The 21,505-nt window shown below is 41.1% G+C and overlaps 1 non-coding gene across 1 annotated transcript; it reads right to left on the bottom strand.

Moving 5' to 3' along the window:
* Window positions 1-1,410: 1,410 nt before the first annotated feature.
* Window positions 1,411-1,517, bottom strand: LOC142460438 (U6 spliceosomal RNA). Its single transcript, XR_012786644.1, has one exon. It is a non-coding gene; the product is annotated as a U6 spliceosomal RNA (small nuclear RNA).
* Between the last annotated feature and the right edge of the window lie 19,988 nt (window positions 1,518-21,505).

The raw sequence follows: 21,505 nt of genomic DNA, 5'->3' as shown, positions 1-21,505 counted from the left end.
TGTCCTATTTTGCTTCTGTAGGGAGTGTGTGAATGTGTCTATTTGGGTGGGGTAGCCGTTTCAGTAGAGATTGGTGACATTCTGCTTCTTTACCTCTGAATGCTTCCGCATAGGCAGTGCCCATGTTCACAATGACCTAGTTTTGTACAACCTAGAGTGTGTTTGGGTGGATTCGCTAGAGAAACTAAACCTGTGATGCTTTCATATATAAATAAAGACATTCATATCGGAGACATGGCCAGTCTGGTTCAAGTCTGTGGGTCAGATGTTAAGCTGGAGGATATTCCTGACTCACGTAGCTTCCGGAGCTGGAGAACTGGGAAACTGAATGGCGAACCAAGAAGCAGGATGGCCACAGACTGGTGGAGGCAGAAGCTGATGAATCCAAGGTCAGCAGGTCAGACTCATGGCTGAAGAGTCAAGTGAATCTCAAGTTGCTGGAAAATATGACAAGCTGTTGGTATCTTCCAAGGTTGGCAGACAACATAGCAGTCTGTTGGCTCAAGTCCAAAGATCTAGGGGTAGAAGAGACAGATGCAGGATCCAGACCTAGCAAGAAGGCTAGCTTCCACACAGTGTCAATTTAGTAGGCTACACCCCTGATGAAATTCCAATTACATCAGGGATGTAATCTGATGAAGGGCATAGCACTCCACCCTAAATCTTCCTTCCCATAATTATTTGGCTACTCACAGCAGAGCCCACCATGGGTTGATTGCATTTTGTTAGATCGCATCATGAAAGGGCCCCAACTGCCTAATTACTTGATAGTCCTGATCTAACCAAGTTGACACCTATCACACATTGTTATGAAACAACCCCCATAAGTCCCACTATATAAAAAATTTGAAGTATATTTGATAATACACAGGTACTACTGTTATATGCATAGCAAAACATTGTTATAATAATTGCTACATTACTGTGTTAAAGATATTTTAGTGCATATGGAAGTATTAAAATTTTTAATGCATAGAAAGTACACTGTCTTATTGTATATACATTTAACTGACATTAAATATGAACTGTATTGTTTCTTCTGACTTATGTTCAAGCTGAACTCAAAGACAGAAATGAAATCCATTCATAATACAAGAACGGCCCTTTATAAGGGGTCTTCAAATGGTAGGAAAATGCCATAATTTTTTGTTCCATTTATCCACAAACTTTTTGAAGCTCCTTAGTATTGCTTAAGTATAAGGACATCATTTTATAGAACAAGAGTCCAATGTTGAAAATCAGGATATTTGACATCAATATGATATTACTATTTAATCCATAGGACATAGTCAAGTTTTGCCCATTGTACCAATATCTTTTATAACTTTTACCACTTGGTTTCTTTATCTTCTCTATACTTTTCATTTTGATTCTTTGATGAAAAAAAAACAGGGGTTTTTTGTTTGTTTTTTAAATGTGGAATTCTTCATGAACTTACATGTCACCATTGCATAGGAGTCATACTAATCTTCTCTACATTGTTCCAATTTTAGAATACGTCCTCCAAAAGTGTGCACGAAAAGCCAGTTATTTTGCAAGCTAACTTTCAATATGAATTTGTTGATGTTTTAAGGGGAAATATTTACAATATTTACAATTGAGTAGAATTGTATGCAATCTAGCTGATACATTAGAGGTTAGGTTTAATAAATTAAGGTACAGTCATTACATGAGTTATTATGTAGCCATCAACATGAAAATGTAGAAGCTTAAATACTGATATAAACAGTTATTTTAAATACATTAGCAAAAATAGATGAGCAAAGCAGTCTTTTTTTAAACATTTTTTAGGGGATCATACAACTCTTATCACAATCCATACATATACATACATCAGTTGTATAAAGCACATCCGCACATTCTTTGCCCTAATCATTTTCAAAGCATTTACTCTCCACTTAAGCCCTTTGCATCAGGTCCTCTTTTTACCCCCCTCCTTCCCCGCTCCCCCCTCCCTCATGAGCCCTTGATAATTTATAGATTGTTATTTTGTCATATCTTGCTCTATCCAGAGTCTCCCTTCCCCTCCTTCTATGCCATCCGTCTCCCAGGGAGGAGGTCACATGTGGATCCTTGTAATCGGTTCCTCCTTTCTAACCCACTCACCCTCTACTCTCCCAGCATCGCCTCTCACACCTCTGGTCCTGAAGGTATCGTCCACCCTGGATTCCCTGTGCCTCCAGCTCCCATATGCACCAGTGTACAACCTCTTTCCTATCCAGTCCTGCAAGGTAGAATTCGGATCATGGTAGGTGGGGAGAGGAAGCATCCAGGATCTGGGGGAAAGCTGTGTTTTACATCGGTACTACATCACACCCTGACTGACCCATCTCCTCTCCTAAACCCCTCTGTGAGGGGATCTCCAGTGGCCAACAAATGGGCTTTGGGTCTCCACTCTGCACTTCCCCCTTCATTCACTATGGTAAATATATATATATTTTGCATGATGCCTTATACCTGGTCCCTTTGGCACCTCTTGATCGCACAGGCTGGTGTGCTTCTTCCATGTGGGCATTGTTGCTTCTGAGCTAGATGGCCGCTTGTTTATCTTTAAGCTTTTAAGACCCCAGACACTATCTCTTTTGATAGCAGGGTACCATAAGCTTTCTTCACCACATTTACTTTTTCACCCACTTTGGCTTCAGCAGTTGTGTTGGGAGGGTGAGCATCGTAGAGTGCCAATTTAATAAAAGAAAGTATTCATGCATTGAGGGAGTGCTTGAGTAGAGGCCCAAGGTCCTTCCGCCACCTTAATACTAAAACTATAAATATAGACACATAGATCTATTTCCCCATCCTCATATATATATTTGCATATGTACATGTCTTTGTCTAGACCTCTATAAATGCCCTTTGACTCCTAACTCTTTCCTCCATCTCCCTTGACTTTCCTCCTGCCCTACTACCATGCTCCATCCCCACCTGGGTTACAACTATACCTCTTCTTTACATAACCTTACCCTTGATCATTCCCTACCAGGCCTGCCACTCCCCCCTCACTACCATTTTGGGTCCCATGTTGTTCCCTTTTCCCTGTGTTTGTTAACACCACTTCCTTACCACCCTCCCCCCACCTCCTCCTATCCCAAGTCCCCCCGGAACTGTCAGTCCCGTTGTTTTTCCTCCAGATAGTTCATCAAACCTGTCTTATTTAGACAGACCTGTGGAGACAATAACATGCACGAAAACAAGAGAGAGGAAAACAAAGTAACAGTATACAACCAGACAACAAAACAACAACAACAAACCACTGACAAAGAACAAAACAAAACACTTCAAGAAAGAAAAGCTTGTAGTTAGTTCAAGGATCGTTTGTTGGGCCTTAGGAGTGTTTTCCAGTCCAGTCTGTTCGGGTACCACGCCCTGGCCCCAAAGTCCACTTTCAGCATTCCCTGGGGACCTTGCCACTCCATTCCCTTGCTGTTCCGCTGCACTCCCCCAAGTGCTTTGCCTCGGTGTGGTGGGATCAGTTCAGGTGCAATTCCCACACTGTGTCTCTGGTGTTGTCCCCTGTATCACCTTTGGTCACTGAGGGGCATCATGTCTCATAGTGGGGCCAGCCCTGTTGTTCTCTCTGTGAACTGGCTACTCTACTCAGGAACATCATCCTCACGGCCTGGTGGGCCAGGCTGTGCTCCACTCTCTCCTCCTCCCCTTTCATCTGCTCCCATGTGCTCTGATTAGATATATCCATCTCCTGGAGGTGCAGAATCAATGTCATCCTTTGAAACAAATTCTTCTCAGGGGAGGGGCAGGAATCCACTTAATTTTTGGTGCTGGGGCCAGCCTCCTAGACCTCTCCACTGGTTCCTTACTCCACGCCAGGTTGTTGCATCCACACCCTGCGGCACTGGGTTGAAGTCTGGTCCCACTTTCCCTGTGGAGATATAAACAATACCCTCACCTTGGGTGGGTTAGTGTCCCATGCCCCCACTCCCTTTTTCTTTCTTATATTCATCCCTTTATTTTCCTTTCCCCATCTCCTCCATCGTTGTTTACCATGTGCATCCCTGGTTTTGATCTGGTCTCTGCCATACTACATAGTCTTCACCCCAAAAATGTTTGTATATGGTAGCTTTTTCCCCTATGCCCCTTTTGCATTTTTTAATTCTTAACCTCAGCAGGCTCATGTTGTACTTGTCCTTTTGTGCCTGACTTACTTCGCTTAGCATGATTTCCTCCAGTTCTTCCCATGCCACTATGTGCCTCATACGTTCATCACTGCTTTTTAGCGATGTGTAGTACTCCATTGTATGTATATACCACAGTTTTTTAATCCAATCGTCAGTTGATGGAAATTTGGGTTGCTTCCAACTCCTTGCAATTGTGAACTGTGCCACAATGAACATTGGAGTACAGATGTCTGGCCTTGGTTTGTTTCTTGCCTCTTCTGGGTATATGCCCAGTAGGGGGATGAGCAAAGCAAGCTTTATAAATAATTTATATTAATGTTGTAATACATTTTTTTTGTGCCAATGTGGTTTATATATGAACATGTGGACAGAATTTAGCCTGTCAATCAGGTTGAAACTTGACTGGAGCTCTTTGGAGGCCAGCCTCCATCTCTCACTGTTTCACCTTCCTGTTGATGAGCCACTTTAAGCCATGGTGATGGCAGCCAGAACCCCGGTGATGCATTCATTGTGATTGGATCCACAAAACTGCACCCACCAGCCTGTAATCTTCTTGCATTCTAATCATTGCATGTAGCTGTATGAGTCTGAAGAGGGATTTATAGACTAGTTTCAGACTTGTGGACTAGGACCAGATTTATGGACTTGATCTGAATTGGGCTGGGATATTGTGTTAGGGTTCTCCAGAGAAAAAAAACCAGGACACTTATGAATATATATATATATATATATATATATATATATATATATATATATATATAATATATAGCTAATTAGTTCATACTGTGGTACAGAGGGCTCAGTTCAACTCACTTCTGTGAAACAGTTAATATACTGGAAATTCTTCAATTTACAAGGACTGCTCAGTCCAAGGTAAAGGAAGCAGATAGCTGAGTCTTCCATAGAGCAATGCAGGCAGTTGAGCTGGAGACAGCAAACAGCAGGGTGGGTCACCAACAGTCAGTCAGATGACAGGATCCAACAGTCCCAAGCTCAAGCAATATATACACCTGCAGAGTGGCAAAGCAGGTCTCGAAGGAACCTCAGGCTCTAATAACATGATACACAGGTTGGGTGTCCACAGGTAGTGTAGCTTGTAACCTGAGGCAAGCTAAGGCAGCTGCACACTGGTCTGATCACCAGAGAGCAATAGAGAGACTGGTGGGGTTTGCTGACCCATTTATCTCTTTTCCCTCCAATCAAAGTGTGACTTTATTAAACCCACATGTTCCTATTGGCCAGGTTAGAACAATAAACCTACCTAGCACAGATGTTTAGTTTATATATAATTACTTCTTGATATAAAGCTCTCTCTGACACATATAGAAGGATCCCTGGATTTATTTCTTTAGTCAACCTGGTCTAACACAAATATATCTGTATTTATAATTGCATAAGAAATAGTCTGGGAAGATACACACCAGATTTCACTTGGAAATAAGGCAAGATTAACAAAAAAATTTTAAAAGACAAATTAGGGTAAAATCACATATACATCGATATGTTCGAGGGAATTGTAAAAAGTTCATGGGAAAATGGAATTGAAAGAAAATGGAACTTTCCATTAACTTTTGGAAGGATATATATATATATATATATATATATATATATCCTATATCATTTATCAACATGGTTGGGTTTCAAAGATCATATCATTTTGAAAAAATTGACATTATGTGAAATGGACAACAACCACATCAGATCACAAAATGGAGGATGATTACATCATTGCATGTGTGCGAAATTATATCATTTGATACTCGCTAAAACACATTATATAACTCTCAAAAAAAAAGGTGAAGCTGCTTACTACATATTAGGAAGTAAACAAAGGTAGGCCTGTGCTTACCTTACTTTTGTGTAATCCTACACTGAATCCAGCTAGCCATGATTGTATAGTTCTCAAGGCACCGAGAATCGTGGCCCAATCAAATTGACATGTAACCCTAACATCATAGCCTGTCTCTTGCCTAATACGTCAGTTCTTTATTACCAAATGTATGCTGTTAATGTGCAAAATCATTGGGGTGTAGATTTTTACTATTGTCATAAATGCAAAGTGACAGATAATAAAATAGTTGATAAGTGAGGAAAAAGAATATTCTAAAATAAAAGTTGTTTTGAGTGCTTGCCCTATCCCAGGGCCTGAATTATGTAATTTATAGATAATTTCTCATGAATTCTCAACAATAATTCCAGATGTTTGGTCCTATTCTTTTTTTGTGGTATTCATATAAGGAAACCGACCCCTTGAAAGGCTAGTTAACTTGCCCAAGATTAATAGTCAATAAGAAGAGCTGCAGAATTGTTGCTTATGTAAAATAAAATAAATTGCCTAAGAACAAAAGGGTAGGGAATACAACACTGTCAAATAGCTATCTCTAAATTAGGCATTTGTGGGAATATGCTTCTGAAAAGTTTTATCAGTATATTACTTTTAATTCGGAGTTAAAAATGCAAATGTGGATGCATTAGGCTGATCAAACATCTTCAAACTCGGTGATGCTGATCATTTCCCACCATATTGGAGCAACGAATGTTCTGTCCTTTGCAATTGTGTGCCCTTCTCGTTCCTGTCTCCTTCCCCTCTGCTCCCATCTTTTCCTTTTGAATATTCCAACCAGGGGCAGATTACCCAATAAGCAAGGGAAGAACGGAAGCTATGCAGTACAGATTTTAGTAAGTCAGCGCAAGCAACCTTGCTGCTTTCTCATGTTTGCTAGGTACTCCTTCTCTGTCAGGGGGTGTGAATTTCAATGGATGCTTTGGTTCTGTGCTGTAGGGTGGTACTGGGAGAGAGGCAGATGCCAGCAATACCGAGAAGCAGAATCTTTGATGTGGTGGGGGAAAAAAGGTGAAGCTGCTTACTGCATATTAGGACGTAAACAAAGGTAAGTTTGTGCTTACCTTACGTATTGTGTAATCCGACACTGAACCCAGCTAGCGGCAATTGTATAGTTCAGTTTCTCTCTTGCGAAGGGCTCTTCTAATTGTCATTAGCTTAATGATCAACTCTAAGCAGATGGGAAATGAAGAGTTTTTCCTGCTTAGATTTACAAGAGGGCTTGTTAGCAATGAGGTAGAAAGATAGGAAGCTATGTCTACAGAGTGCAGGAGGTTGAGTTGTTTGGTGAGCTGATAGTAGTGAAACCACACCAAGCACACTGCAGCACTGCAAACAGATACCACACAAGCTTAACCGCCAACACAAATAACCCAAATATGCATTTTAAAGCTGGCATCCTATTCGTTTTTTTTTTAAATAGTGTGTGTTGTAGCTTGGTGCCAACAAGTCAATTCTTTACTTATAGGAACCCCAGGTGGCAGAGTAGAACTGCCCCACAGGGTTTTCTTGGCTCTAAACCTTATAGGAAATGATAGCTAGGTATTTCTCTCCTGAAGTCCTTAGTGGGTTCTAGCTGTCAATCATTACACTACCAAGTTCCTTGCCCACATATTCCTCCAAACGCCCACCAAACCCAGTGCCATCAAGTTGATTTTAGTCCAAGTAACCCTTTACAGGAGCAGATAGACCCAACTCTTTCCCACGGAGTGACTGGTGGTTTTGAACCATCAGTCTTGCAGTTGGCAGTCCAATGCTTACCCGACAGCACTATGAAAGCTCCTTACTGAATTAGAGCAAGAGGAAATAGTACCACCTCGACGTTTCCAGGAGCCCTGGTGGTGCTATTGGGTGAGGGTTAGAGTGCTTGCTACCCACAAGGTCGGAGGTTGAAACCCACCCGCTACTCTGTGGGAGAAAGATTCGACTGACTATCTGCTCCTGGAAATGTTCACAACCTGGGAAATCCTATACAAGGAATCTATGCAGTGACATTTGGGTTTTAGTTTGATACTTTTGTTGGGAAAAAAGTTTCATGAAGGAGCATTAAACACTGTAATGAAAAATATATTGAACTGAGTTCAAAACCAGTTATTTCTTAGGAAAGTTCTCCTTTTTTGCCTCCAAGATTCCGGATTCGTGACATTCCAAGAAACAGAAGACACTTGGACATGTAGTGCCATCAGCAGATGTGCTCAGTATTCTGAAAAGTTTCTGGAATGGGAATTCCTTGTCGCCTTTTGGTGGTGCTGTCAGGGAAGCATTGCTCTGCTTATAGAGAGATCAGGTGTTCAAACCCACCAGCTGCTCCTTGGGAGAAAGATGAGGATGCCTGCTCTTGAAAAGATGTACATAACTTCAAAAACCGTATATAAGGTCACTATCAGTTAGAATTCAATGGCCCTAGGTGTGGATACCCTCGACTGCAGAGCAGTATAGAATGGCAGGATACATGAGAGGCCGCAATAGTGACTGTTTGGGATGGACTTTATAGGAGGAGCGTTGACCACAGAAACTTCTGGAATCACCCAGGAACTTTGCTGGAAAATCAAGGAGCTTGGCAGAGGAGGTGGAAAGGAGGGGAATTAAGTTCCTGCAACTGAACTCATGAGCAGACAGCCAGATGCGATCAGTTTGGGTTGTGTTTGTTTATTCAGATCCCTAGATGGTCCTGTTTTAGGTTGGTGGTCTATTATGCCATAGGACCATACAGGCATTTATTGTGAGTGTTAAATAAACATTGAAATATAGTGGTGGTTTACATAATGGCATTTAGACACCAAACTGATCTCTCATGTCCTATGGTTGAGGTTTTTATTACATTGCCCGGAGTTCATTGGACCAATAAAAAAAAAATCACCATGGGAATGAATCACTTGTCACAGTACGCAGACCCAGAGGTTGCAGCGTGACTGTAATTCTTAGAAGAGTTCAGTTAATAGTTTTAAACACACAACTTGAAGTGTACCCCTCAAACAATCTCAGCCATGTAGACATCATGATAAGTGATCTTGAGACCGACAGGCCAATAAAAAAACAATTGGTTTTTCCCTAAAGGCCGAGGCTGCTTGAAAATGAAACAAACCTCGGAGCCTTCTTTTAGAGTTCTGCACTTTGTCCTTTGTCACTTTAATACTAACAAAGGACATTGGTAATGAAGTAAAGGAATCAAATCCATTTATTGAAAGCGTGGGTCACTATGGGTCTGAATCGACCCAGCAACATTGAAAAGCACACAGATGTCCCTGGGTCATAGCCAAGAGCCTTGTGAAGCTGATTGCCTTTTAAATACTTAGGCCCCTGGTGTTTCTCTTAATCCTTGGACTTCCTGATTATTTTGATGGAGGAACTCATCCTCAAAAAAGAACGAAGACAAAGGCAGAGTAGACAAGCAAGAAGTCAGGGTATTTCAAATTTATAGTGCAATTACTTCCACTACATGTTTCTTAGTCTGACAAGGTACAGAATACTGGCATGTACAGTCATGGTTTTTACAATATCTCCATGAGACTTTGGCACTCCACCCATTAAGAAGTGAATCAGTGTTCCCCTCCTTGAAGCTCAGCTTAGTGTTCCTTGTGTAATGAATAAAATATCGTAGACGTGCATGTGACCTCTAAGGTTACAGCAGAAGAGGCCAGATGGCTCCCACATGGTTTTCTCAGGAGCCTCACTTGAAGAGATTCCCTTGTCCTGTAAGAAGTCTGACTGATCTCAGACTGCCAGACTGGAAAGGGTGCACTGACAACTCCAGGTGTGCTCACAGCCAACATTCAGCAGGAGCTGCCAATTACAGGACTGAGCCATCTCGAACTTACTCCCTGGGAAGCCCTGGCGGAGTAGTGGGTTCTGTGCTGGGCTGTTAACCCAATGTGTCACTGGTTCAAAATTACCAGCTATTATGCAAGAAAAAGATGAGGGTTTTTACTCTGTAAAGATTTATAGTATCCCCTGTTCTACTCTGTCTTATAGGGTCCAGACTCAATGGCATTTGTTTAGTAGTTTATTAAACTTTGACATCTGAATACTACCTTTTGAGAGACTCAAGTGAGAACTAAGCAGAACCATTTTACAAATTCCTGACCCTAAAACTTGTGAGATAAATGAAATGATTGCCATTTATACAGTAAGAGTGTAATTTTTTGTAAGAGCCCCAATTAAAAAATGAAATAAAAGAATTATGATAGAAAAATAAAATACATTATTTTTTAAAAGTATAATTAAAAAAACCATTTTATTGGGGGCTCATACAACTCATTACAATCCATCACATCCATTGTATGTCAAACACATCTGTACATTTGTTGCCCTAATCATTCTCAAAACATTTACTTTCTACTTGAGCCCTTGATATCAGCTCCTCATTTTTCCACCTCCCTCCCCCTGTCCCCTCCCTCATGAGACCTTGATCATTTATAAATTATTATTATTTTGTCGTATCTTATACTGTCCGATGTTCTCCCTTCACCCACTTGCCTGTTGTCCATCTCCCAGGGAGGAGGTTATATGTAGATCCTTGTAATCGGTTCCCCCTTTCTACCCCACCCTCCCTCCACTCTCCAGGAATACAAGAGTAACTGGAGCAATAAATAGCATGTGTTTCAAAGAAAGGAGAAGACAAATATATTTGAATGTCATTATTGTGCTATAAGAATAGCAGAGGGGGTAATTCCCTAGCTAGAATCCAAGTTTCTATTTAATATGCCACTGGGACCCACTCCCATCCTGCCCCTTGGGCACTCCCTACAGCTCTGCACCAGCCCCTACCTTAGTAAGCAAGAGTGATTCAGGTTTTCCCTAGGCTTAACCTTTATTCTAATAGTATCCAGCTATATAAAAATCTACACGTGATGAATTACTGTCAAGACTAGTAGGAGGAAAGAATGTGTTTTGTTCAAAGCCACAGATTGGGGATTTTGAATTATTTACTTCTCGTCAACATTCCAAGAATGAGATATTTGTTTTTCCAAGATTCTTGTCTGCTGAACAATAAACCAAAAGTCATGGTGTAAAAGACTTTTGTTGTGAATGGGTTACATGGATTCAAAATTCATCTCCCATTTAAATTTTGATAGGCTTTCCTTGAAGCCAAGAAGAACGTGGAAGGAATAAGTATTCTTGACAAATGTATAGCTATTTCACATTTTGCCTCTGTAATAGAAATCCACACTATTCTTTCCTAAAACATATAGAAAAGTGAATGCACGAGGGAGTACTTCTTAGACCGATAACAATGCAACACCTATTGGAAGAAAACGATGCTTTTGTTGTTCGTGTTGTTCATTTTCACCTGATGCTAGACAAGAGAAATATAATGTTATTGTATTTTTCTCATTCATTTATTCATTCAGCAAACATTAATTTTTTAATTTTATTTTATTGGGGGCTCTTACAGCTCTTATTAAAATGTATATCCTTTGTGTCAAACACATCTGTACATTTACTGTCATCTTTTTTGAAACATTTTCTTTCTACTTGAGCCCTTGGTATCAGCTCCTTTTTCCCCTTCCCTCTCTCACCTTCCCTCCCCAAGTCCTCTTAATAAGTTATAAATTATTCTCCCCCCCCCATGTCTAAGACTGACCACTGTCTCCTTTCACCCACTTTTCTGCTATCTGTCCTCCAGGGAGGGGTACCATCCATCAATCATTGTGATCGGTTCCCCCTTACTCTCCCCCACCTCCCCTTACCCGCTTAGCATTGCTGCTCCCCTTATTGGTTCTGAGGGGTTTATCTGTTCTGGATTCCCTGTGTTGTGAGCTCTTATCTGTACCAGTGTATGTGTTCTGGTCTAGCCATGTTTGTTAGACAGAATTGAGGTCATGATAGTGTGTGTGGAGCATTAAAGAACTAGAGGAAGGTTGTGTTTTTCGTCAGTGCTATACTGCACCCTGACAGCTCGTCTCTTCCTTGTGGCCCTTCTGACAGGGGGTGTCCAATTGACTACTGAGGGGCTTTGGGTCTCCACTCTGCCCTCTCCCTCATTCCCACTGATATGATTTTTGTTTGTTTTGTTTTGGGTTTTTGATGCCTGATATCTGATCCCAGTGATACCTCATGATCACACAGGCTGGTGTGCTTCTTCCATGTGCGCTTTGTTTCCTCTCAGCTGGTTGGCTGTTTGTTTATTTTCAAGCCTTTAAGACCCCGGATGCAATACCTTTTGATAGCTGGGCACTGTCAGCTTTCTTCACCACAGTTACTTATGTACCCATTTAATCTTCAGTGATCATGTCAGGGAATATTAACATCACAAAGTGCTGTGTTAGTAGAACAAAGTGTTCTTGTGTTGAGGGAGTACTTGAGTAGAGGCCCAATGTCCATATGCTGCCTTAATACTTTATAAATAAATATATGTGCATAGATCTATTACCCTATCATTATATATAAATGTATTTACATATAAACATGTCTGTATTTAGACCTCTCTAAATGTCCTTTGCCTCCCAGTTCTTACCTCTATTTTCTTTTACTTTCTTCTTGTCCCACTATCACGTTCGGCTTCCTCTGGGCTACATTGCCCTTGATCGTGGCACCCCCAGCCTCAAGCATCCTATGCCCACCTCACCATCAATTTTAGATCACTTATTCTTCCCTTGTCCCTGGGTTTGTTGGCATCCCTCTCCGTTCCCCTCAACCTTCTCCTCTCCCCTGTCCCTCCTGAATTGTCTGTCCCATTGTTCTCTCCTCTGGATTGTTCATCCCTCCTATCTTGCCCAAATAAACAATAATGCATACAAAAACAAAGCAAAACATAACCAAAAAAAAGACAAAAATAAATCAACAACAGCTAATACAACAAAGTAAAAGAAAATCCAACAGCAAAACCAGAAAAGTCCTCACACAGTTCCAGGTCTGTCCATTGACCTTTATGAGTGTTTTCCAGTCGAGTCTGCTGCGGTGTCACGTCCTGGCCCCAAATGCCACCATTGGCATTCCTCCGGGGCTTTGTTGCTTTGTTCCCTTTGCTGCTTCGCTGTGCACTCTTAGTGTTTCACCCTGGAGCAGTGGGGTCAGTACGGACTCAACACCCTCACCGTGTCATGTCCCCAGTACTGTTCCCCTTAGCACTATGAGTCAGTGAGGGAAGTCGTCGTGTCTCGTGGTGGGGTCGGCCCTGTGATCCTCTCTGTGCATTGGCTGCTGCGAGCCAGAATATTGTCCTCAGGACTTGATGAGCCAGGATGTGTTCCACTCTCTCTCCTTTCCTCTTCGTTTGCTCCTGATCAGATGCACCCCACTTCCAGAGATGCAGCTTCAGTGCTGTCCTCTGAAGTGCATTCTTCTTGGTTGTGGGGAGGAGGGTGCCCATGTAGTTGGGATTGGGGGCCGGCCCTGCATACCTCTGTATTGGTTTCCTGCTTCATGCCTATAGGTTGCATTCACGTCTTGGCATGCCAGGTTGAAGTCTCTTCACACTCTCCTTCTCGTGTGGAGATATAAACAGCACCCTCCCCTTGGGTGGTGGGTTCATGCCCTGTTCCATTCCTACTCCTGTCTCCCCACCCTTCTTTTTAGTTGGCTGCCACACGTATCCCTGGGTTGGGTTTGGCACCGGCCATATACCTGGACCTCACCTTGGGAATGTATGTATACAGTAGCCTTTCCCATATGCAACTTTTTGCAATTTTTTTTCTTCCCTCAGTGGACTCATGTTGTATTTGTTCTTTTGTGCTTGGCTTACTTCACTCAGTATAATTTCCTCCAGTTCTTCCCATGCAGCGGTGTGTTTCATGCGCTCATCACTGCCTTTTAGGAATGTTTAATACTCCATTAAATGTATGTACCACAACTTTTAAATCCATTCATCTGTTGATGTAAATTTGGGTTTTTACCAACTCCTTGCAATTGTGAACTGCACTGTGATGTGCATTGGAGCATGGCTGTCTGGCTGTGGTTTGTTTCTTGCCTCTTCTGGGTATATGCCCAGTAGAGGGATTGCTGGGTCTTTTGGTAGCTCAATTTCCATCTGTTTTAGATATCGTCAAATTGATTTCCATAGTGGCTGTACATACATACAGGTCCACCAGCAGTGGACGAGAGTTCGTATCTCTCCACAGCCCCTCCAACACTTTTTACTTTCTGAGTTTTTGAATTGGGCTCTCTTTGAAGATGTCAGGTGGTCTCTCAGAGTTGTTTTAATTTGCATTTCTCTTATGGCTAAGGATCTGGAACATTTTCTCATATGTTTATTGGCCATTTGGGTTTCTGCCCTTGAGAAAATTCTGTTCAGGTCCTTTGCCCACCTCATCAGTGGGCAGTTAGTTTTTTACTTGTTTTAAATTAGCAGAGTATTGTAGATTTTAATAATAAGGTCTTTGATGTATCATTGCTAAAGATGTTTTCCCAGTCTGTGAGCTCTCTTATTACTCTCTTGGAGAATTCTTTTGATGTACACAAGTTTTTTATCTTCAGTTTATCCCACTTGCCAATTTGTGCCTCCTCTGTGCTTGTGTCCTTCCCTACTTTCGATAGTCTATGTATTCCCTGAGTCAAAGTTCTCAGGTTTGTCCCAATTCCCTCATTGATGACCCTAATAGTTTGGGGTTTTACCTCAAGGTGTGTGATCCACCTTGAGTTTATTCTGGTGCATGGAGTGAGAAAGGTCTTGCTTCATTTTTCTGCAAGTAGATATCCATTTTTCCCAGCACCACTTATTAAAGAGGGCATCCGCTTCCCATTTGATATTTTTTGGGCCCTAAGTCAAGATCAGTTGTCTGTATGCTGATGATTTTATTTCTGTGTTTTCAGTCCTTTTCCATTGGTCTGAGTACTAACATTAAACCAACACCACCATGGTTGTGTAATAGGTGCTAAAGTCAAGTAAAACAAGCCCTCCAAATTTGTCTTTTTTCTTGAGGAGCTCTCCGCTAATTCTGGGGTTTTCCAATTCTTTGAGGAAATATTATGGTATTTGTATTGGTATAGTATTGAACTTATATAGTTCCTTGGGCATAATTGACATATTTACTATATGGAGTCTTCTAGTCCATGAGCATGGGATATCCTTCCATTTGTTCAGGTCACTCTTGGTTTCTTGTGATAGTGTTTGGTAATCTTCCTTGTACAAACATTTTGGTTTTTTTGGTCAGGTATATTCCTAGATATTTCAGTTTGTGCTTGGCTATCGTGAATGGTACTACCTTTTTGATCCCCTCTTCCGTGGTCTTGTCTGATGTATAGCAGTTCAATAGACTTCTGTCTGTTGATCTTGTATCCTGCCACTCTGCCATATTCCACTATCACTTCTAGTACTCCCCTTGTGGAGCTTCTGGGATTTTGCATACATAAAATTACATCATCTGCAAATAATGAGAGTTTTACTTCTTCATTCCCCAATGAATGCCTTTGATATCAGTCTTTGCTTTATACTGTTAGGTAGGACCTCCAGTACGATGTTAAATAGGAGTTGGGACAAGGGGCACCTTTGCCTGGTCCCCTTTTTCAGAAGGATTGTTTTCATCTCTTCTCCATTGACTGCTACATTGGCTGTTGGTTTTTCATATAGAGCTTGTATTATATTGAGGAATTTTCCTTCTATTTCTATTTTCTTGAGTGTCTTAAACAGGAGTTGGTGTTGGATGTTGTTGAATGCTTTTTTCTGCATCTATCAATATTGTCATGTAGTTCTTATAATTTTTCATTTCAATATGGTGAATAATTGAACCATTCCTGCATCCCTGGTATGAATCCCACTTGGTCATGGTGAATTATTTGTTTTATATACTTTTGTATTCTCTTGGCCAATATTTTGTTAAGGATTTTTACATTGATGTTCATTAGGGACATTAGTCTGTAGTTCTCAATTTTTGGGGGATTCTGGCCCAGTTTAGGTATCAGAGTGATCCTATCTTCATAGGAAGAGTTTGGGAGTTTGCAATCTTTTTCTATATTCTGGAAGAATTTGTGTAGGATTGGTGTCAATTCTTCCCTGAATGCTTGGTAGAATTCTCCTGTGAAGCCATCTGGTCTGGGGGATTTTTTGTTGTTGTTTTTTTGGTAATCCCTTGATAACCTTGTCTATTTCTTCTATTGCTATGGGTCTTGAGATTCTAGACATCCATCGTTGATAGTCCAGGGAGGGATTGTTTTTCTCAGAATTTGTCCATGTCTTCCAAGTTGTTGAATTCATTGGAGTACAGTCCTTTGTAGTACTGTGTAATTATCCTTTTGATTTCATTAGGATCTGTTGTAACATCCCCTGTTTCATCCCTCATCCTTGCTATTAAACTCTGTTCCTTCTTTTCTATGGTTAGGTTTGTCAGTGGTCTGTGAATTCTATCCTTGCAAGTAACCAACTTTAAGCAGCATTAATTTTTTTCCATAATTTCTTTTTCCCTCTCCTGAATTTCAGCCCTGATTTTTGTTGCTTATTTTTCTTTTGCCATTAGTAGTATTGTCCTGTTGACTCTGCTTTAGTTGCTGTAAATTTTGTGCCAGCATACCAATCGTACGTCTTTCTTCCTTTTTCATGTGTGCATGTATGGCTATCAAACTTCCTCTGATAACTGCCTTTGCTGTGTTCCATAAGTTTTGGTACATCATTTTCTCCTTCTTGTTGGTTTGAAAATTTTCCTAATTTCATCTCTGATCACTCCTTTTGCAAGAGAGTTATTCATCCTTCAATTTTTCGCCTTTGTTTTCTTCATCATCCTTTTGTTGGTTTCCAGATCAGAGAGAGGTCTGTATGATATCAATGTGCTTAAGTTTATACAGATTTGACTGGTGTCCCAGCATGTGGTCTCTCATCAAATATGTGCCATGTGGACTTGGAAAGAATGACTTATTTTGGTATTTGGATGGAAAGCTCTGTAAATATTTATCTAGGCCAAATTGTCTAATTGTAGTGTGTAGATCTGTAGCCTTCTTTTTGAGTTTCTTTCTCTGTGCCTATCTTTCTCAGAGAGTGGTCTGTTCAAGTAACCAATTATAATTGTTTCATCTGCGATTTATTTTTTCCCTTTTGGAGCATTTGACGAATTCCTTGGGTCTCTTGTTCGGTGAGTAAATGTTTAATATGCTTACTGGTTCTTGGTCTACTGTTCTCTTGAGCATTACATAGTGGCTCTCCTTACTTCTTGTTTTGGTTTGCACTTTGAGATCAATTTTTGCAAACTCTGATTTTTTTAAAAATTGCTATTTGCTTGGTATGTTTTCCCCCAGCCTTTGATTCTCAGCCTATTTTTGTCTGTAATCTTGAGATGTATCTCTTTTAGGCAGCAGATTGAGGGGTTGTGTTTTCTGAGACAGTTTGTTAGCCTCTGCCATTTAAGGCCTGAGGTCATTCCAATGGTATTCAGGGTTACTACATATATCTGTGGACTCTGTGAAGTCATTTAATACCTATTGTGTTGGGTGTTTTCCTACTGCCATTTCTTTTTGTGGGTTGTGCATGTGTGTAGTACATTCTTGCCTTCTTTCCACCAGTGAGCCAATGTTATCTTGGGGCTGTTTTTCCTTTGTTGATCTCTGGGTGGGGTTGTTCTATGTGGCGGTCTCTTATTTGTGCTTGGTGAATGTTGTTCCTTTGCCCATACTGGGTTGGCATGGATCTTTTATAGTGCTGGGTTGTTTTTTTTTAAATGTTTTCTTTGAGTTTTTTCAGGAAGCCTCTCACTTCTTCATCAACCTTGATAGATAATTGACCAGATAGAGTATTCTTGGATTTGCATGATTTTCCTTCAATTTTCAGAGTGTGTTCCTCCATTCTCTCCTCTTCTTCATAATGTTCACTGATAGGTCTGAGGATATTCTTATCTGTTTGTCTTTATATGTGATTCCTTGTTTTTCACTAGCTGCTCTCATGATTTTCTCTTTTTCCTCAAAGTTGGATAGTTTAACTATTACTGTATATACTGGTGTATAAGCCAAGTTTTTTCAGCACAGTTTTAACATAGTTTTTGTGGTAAAATTAGGTGCCTCGACTGATATTTGGGTCAACTTATACTCGAGTATATGTGATATATGCTTTGGTGACTTCTTGGGATTCAATCTTGCTGGTATTTTTTTGGCCTCCTGAATGGTGGCCTGGTTTTCATTCATTAAGCTGGGGAAGTTTTCCTCCAAGAATTCCATCACTATTTTTGCCATTGACTTCTTTGTTGTGTTTTCCTCTGGTAATCCAAATATTCTGATGTTATTCTTCTTCATAACATCAGTCATACCTCTGAGGTTTCCTTCAGCTTCTCTGATAAACTTATTTGACTTTTTCCACACGTTTATTAATGTCTGCTTGGCTGTCCTCTAGGTTACTCATGTGGTTCTCTGCCTTCTCCAGTTGGTTGGTGAAGTCCGCGAATTTGCTACTAGTTTTGTTATCTCATCCCTTAGCTCTTGTATTTCCTTTTGGTGCATAGCCTTTATCTCCTCTATTATTTCATCCTTTTTCTGTATTGCTTCCCTCATATCCTGTATGACCCTAAGCATTATTTTGAAGATTTCTTTCTGTGGGAGGTCAAGGTTTGCCTTTGCTATGGCTGCCGTTAGGTCCAGTTTGTCCTCTGACATTGGATTTTATTTATCTTTTCTTGTTGAGGCTGTGGAAGCAGTTTGCTACTTTCTTGTCGATTTATTGGAACTAAGTGCCATTTTTCTGGGAGTCACAGAGCCCTGGGCTCTCTCTTTGGGAGGTTGGTATTGGTGTTTCTGCAGGCTGCCTTCAACCAATGCCTTGAGGGGTTGTTACACCTTTGTCCCACTGCGGTTTCCCTCTCACCCTAGCTTTTTCATACTGCTCCAGCAACCCTCAGGCCTCCGTAGGGGCTGCTTGCAGCTGTGCACCTCATGTCTGAAGGAAAGTATTGGCCTGGGCATTGGTGCATGTAATTCAGGGATGGAGATGGGGTGAGGGTTGGGTGGTCTTTTCCCAGCTAGGTACACTTAGGACAGGAGGGCAGGTGGGAAAGGAGGGCCCAGCTACTTTCTTAGCACAGAGATCCACTGCTTGGAACACAGAGGGCAGGGGAGATTGTTCAGTTAAAAGGTAGAAGGGAGAATGCTGGTCTTCCAGTGGGCAGTAGGAGGACCCTGTGTTCTCCGGTCCCCAAACCACAGCTACACAAGCCTCTGCCAAATGCCTGGCAGGCCAGAGCACCATGGCAGGGTGGGAACCTCTGGTGGGGTGGGAGTGAGGGGCTGAAGCCCTGTGAAAGGGGTGGCTGGCAGGCCTGGTTCCCTGGGAATCTTCAGAGGCGATAGAGTTGAAGTCAGATTCTGGTTCAGAGAAGTGCTCTAGGATGTTGTGGGGATCAACCGGCAGCCTCAAAACCTCTACTTGGCCCCCAAGTCTCCCCATTCACTGATCTCCATGGAGCTCCAGGCATGGGCTACCTTCCTGGTCACCATCTTGCCCCTCCTCTCAGCAAACATTTATTGAGAAAAATTGAAATACATTAGTGAAAAACACAAAGATCATTGTGTTAGTCTGGGTAAACTAGAAAAACAAATTCATAAACACACATAGGTGTATAAGAAAGAACTTTATATATAGGAGCAGTAGAACATTGAGAAACATCCCAGTCCAGTCCAGATTAAGTCCATAAATCTGATATTAGCCCATATGTCCGATATCAATCTATAAAGTTCTCTTCAAACTCACAAAACACATGCAATGATGCCAAATGCAGGAAGATTACAGACCAGTGTGTGCAAAGTCTTGTGGATCCAGTGGCTGTAGAACCATCTCAGTTCTGGCAAGTGTCTCTATGTTGCTATTCCAGTTCCCAGGGCACAGGGTTTATCAGCGTAGTTCCATGTGTTTTGTTACTCAAGGAGTGAGCAGAGAGAGTGAGAGTTTCTTCCACCTTCAAGGAGGAAATACAGGAATTCTCAGAATCCTCAAGGGACGGCAGTGCCCACACAGAGACCTCATTGGCTATAACCTAATTGACAGACAAGACTCCACCCCATTACTCTTTATCCTCTCAAGTCCCAAATTGACACCAGATTATTTAACTACCATGGTCATACCCTGGAGGAGATAACATCAATTTGTGGTGTTAAGTGCTATGAAGATGAATACAGTTTAATTAGAGTGATAAGGGGTGGGTATGGGAGGAGCTGACAAATAATTAGAAAAGCTGAATTATATGAAGAAGAATATGGCACAAGGTTTGGAAGAAGGTTTATTAACAACCCACGATATGCATATGGCACAATCTTGTTTGCTCGAAGTGAGGAGGACTTGAAGCACTTGCTGAAGAAGATCAAGGATTGCAGCCTTCATTATGTATTACAGTTCACTGTAAAGAAAACAAAATCATTATAGCTGGACTAATAGGTAACATAATGATAAATGGAGAAAAGATTGACGCTGTGAAGGATTTTGTCTTGCTTGGATTCACAATCAATGCTCCATGAAGCAGTGGTCAAGAGATTGAATGACTCTTCGCATGCTGGATAATTCTGCACAAAACCTCTTCAGCATGTTGAAAAGCAAGGACTCAAGTGTGCCTGACCCAAACCATGGTATTCTCCATTGCCTCATACGCATGTGAAAGTTGGATATTGAATAAGGAACACTGAAAAAGAATCAGTGCATTTGAATTATAGGGCTGGCAGAAAATGTTGCAAGTGCCATGGAATGCCAAAAGAACCAACCAGTTGGTCTTGGAAGAAGTGAGCCCAGCGTGCTCATTAGAGGGAAGGATAGTGAGACTTTGTCTCACTTCCTTTGGACATGTTGTCAGGACAAACCAGTTCCTGGAGAAGGACATGATGCTTGGTAAAATATAGGGGCAGTGAAAAGGAGGAAGGCCCTTTATAAGATGAACTGACACAGTGGTTGCAACAATAAGCTGAGACATAAGAACAATTGTGAGGATGGGGCAGGACCCAGCAGTGTTCTGTTGTACTCAGGGTTACTATGAGTCTGACTTGACTCCATGTCATCTAACAAAAACAACATTGGAGGTGTCTTGGTAGCATAGTGATTATTCATTGGGATACTAACTTCAAGGTCAGCAGTTGGAAACCACTAGCTGTGCTGCAGAAGAAAGATGAGGCTTTCTACTCCTGAGAAAGACTACAGTTTCAGAAACCTACAGGGGCAAGTCTACGCTGTCGTATAGTATCAGTAGGAATCAGAACTGACTTAATGGTAATGAGTGCGTGAAATCAGGCAGAATGTCCTTATGCTGTTTAAATAACTATTCCTTGGTCCACGTATAGCTTCTGCATGAGCACCATGAACTGTTTTGGAATTCCATTCTTCTCAATATTATCCATATTTTGTTATGATACACACAGTTTAATGCCTTTGTACAGTCAATAAAAGAAAAGCAAGTATCTTTCTGGAATTTTCTGATTTCAGTCTAAATCCATCTAATATAAACAATGATATCCTCTTCTGAATCCAGCTTGAATTTCTGGTGGTTCCCTGTCAATATATGGCTGCAATTGTTGTTGAATTTTCTCCAGCAAAATTTTACTTGCTGGATTAATGCCAAAGTAGTTAATAGCTTATTATCTATTCTTCCTTTTGACTAATTTTAAATTTGGTCTGTTTTTATTATTTTCAGTTTTCTTTTTG

Source organism: Tenrec ecaudatus, chromosome 10 (assembly GCF_050624435.1).
Source record: "Tenrec ecaudatus isolate mTenEca1 chromosome 10, mTenEca1.hap1, whole genome shotgun sequence".
In the NCBI taxonomy this organism is placed as follows: Eukaryota; Metazoa; Chordata; class Mammalia; order Afrosoricida; family Tenrecidae; genus Tenrec; species Tenrec ecaudatus.
The sequence above is the reverse complement of the archived record's forward strand: the minus strand, read 5'-3'. Positions and strand labels throughout refer to the sequence as shown.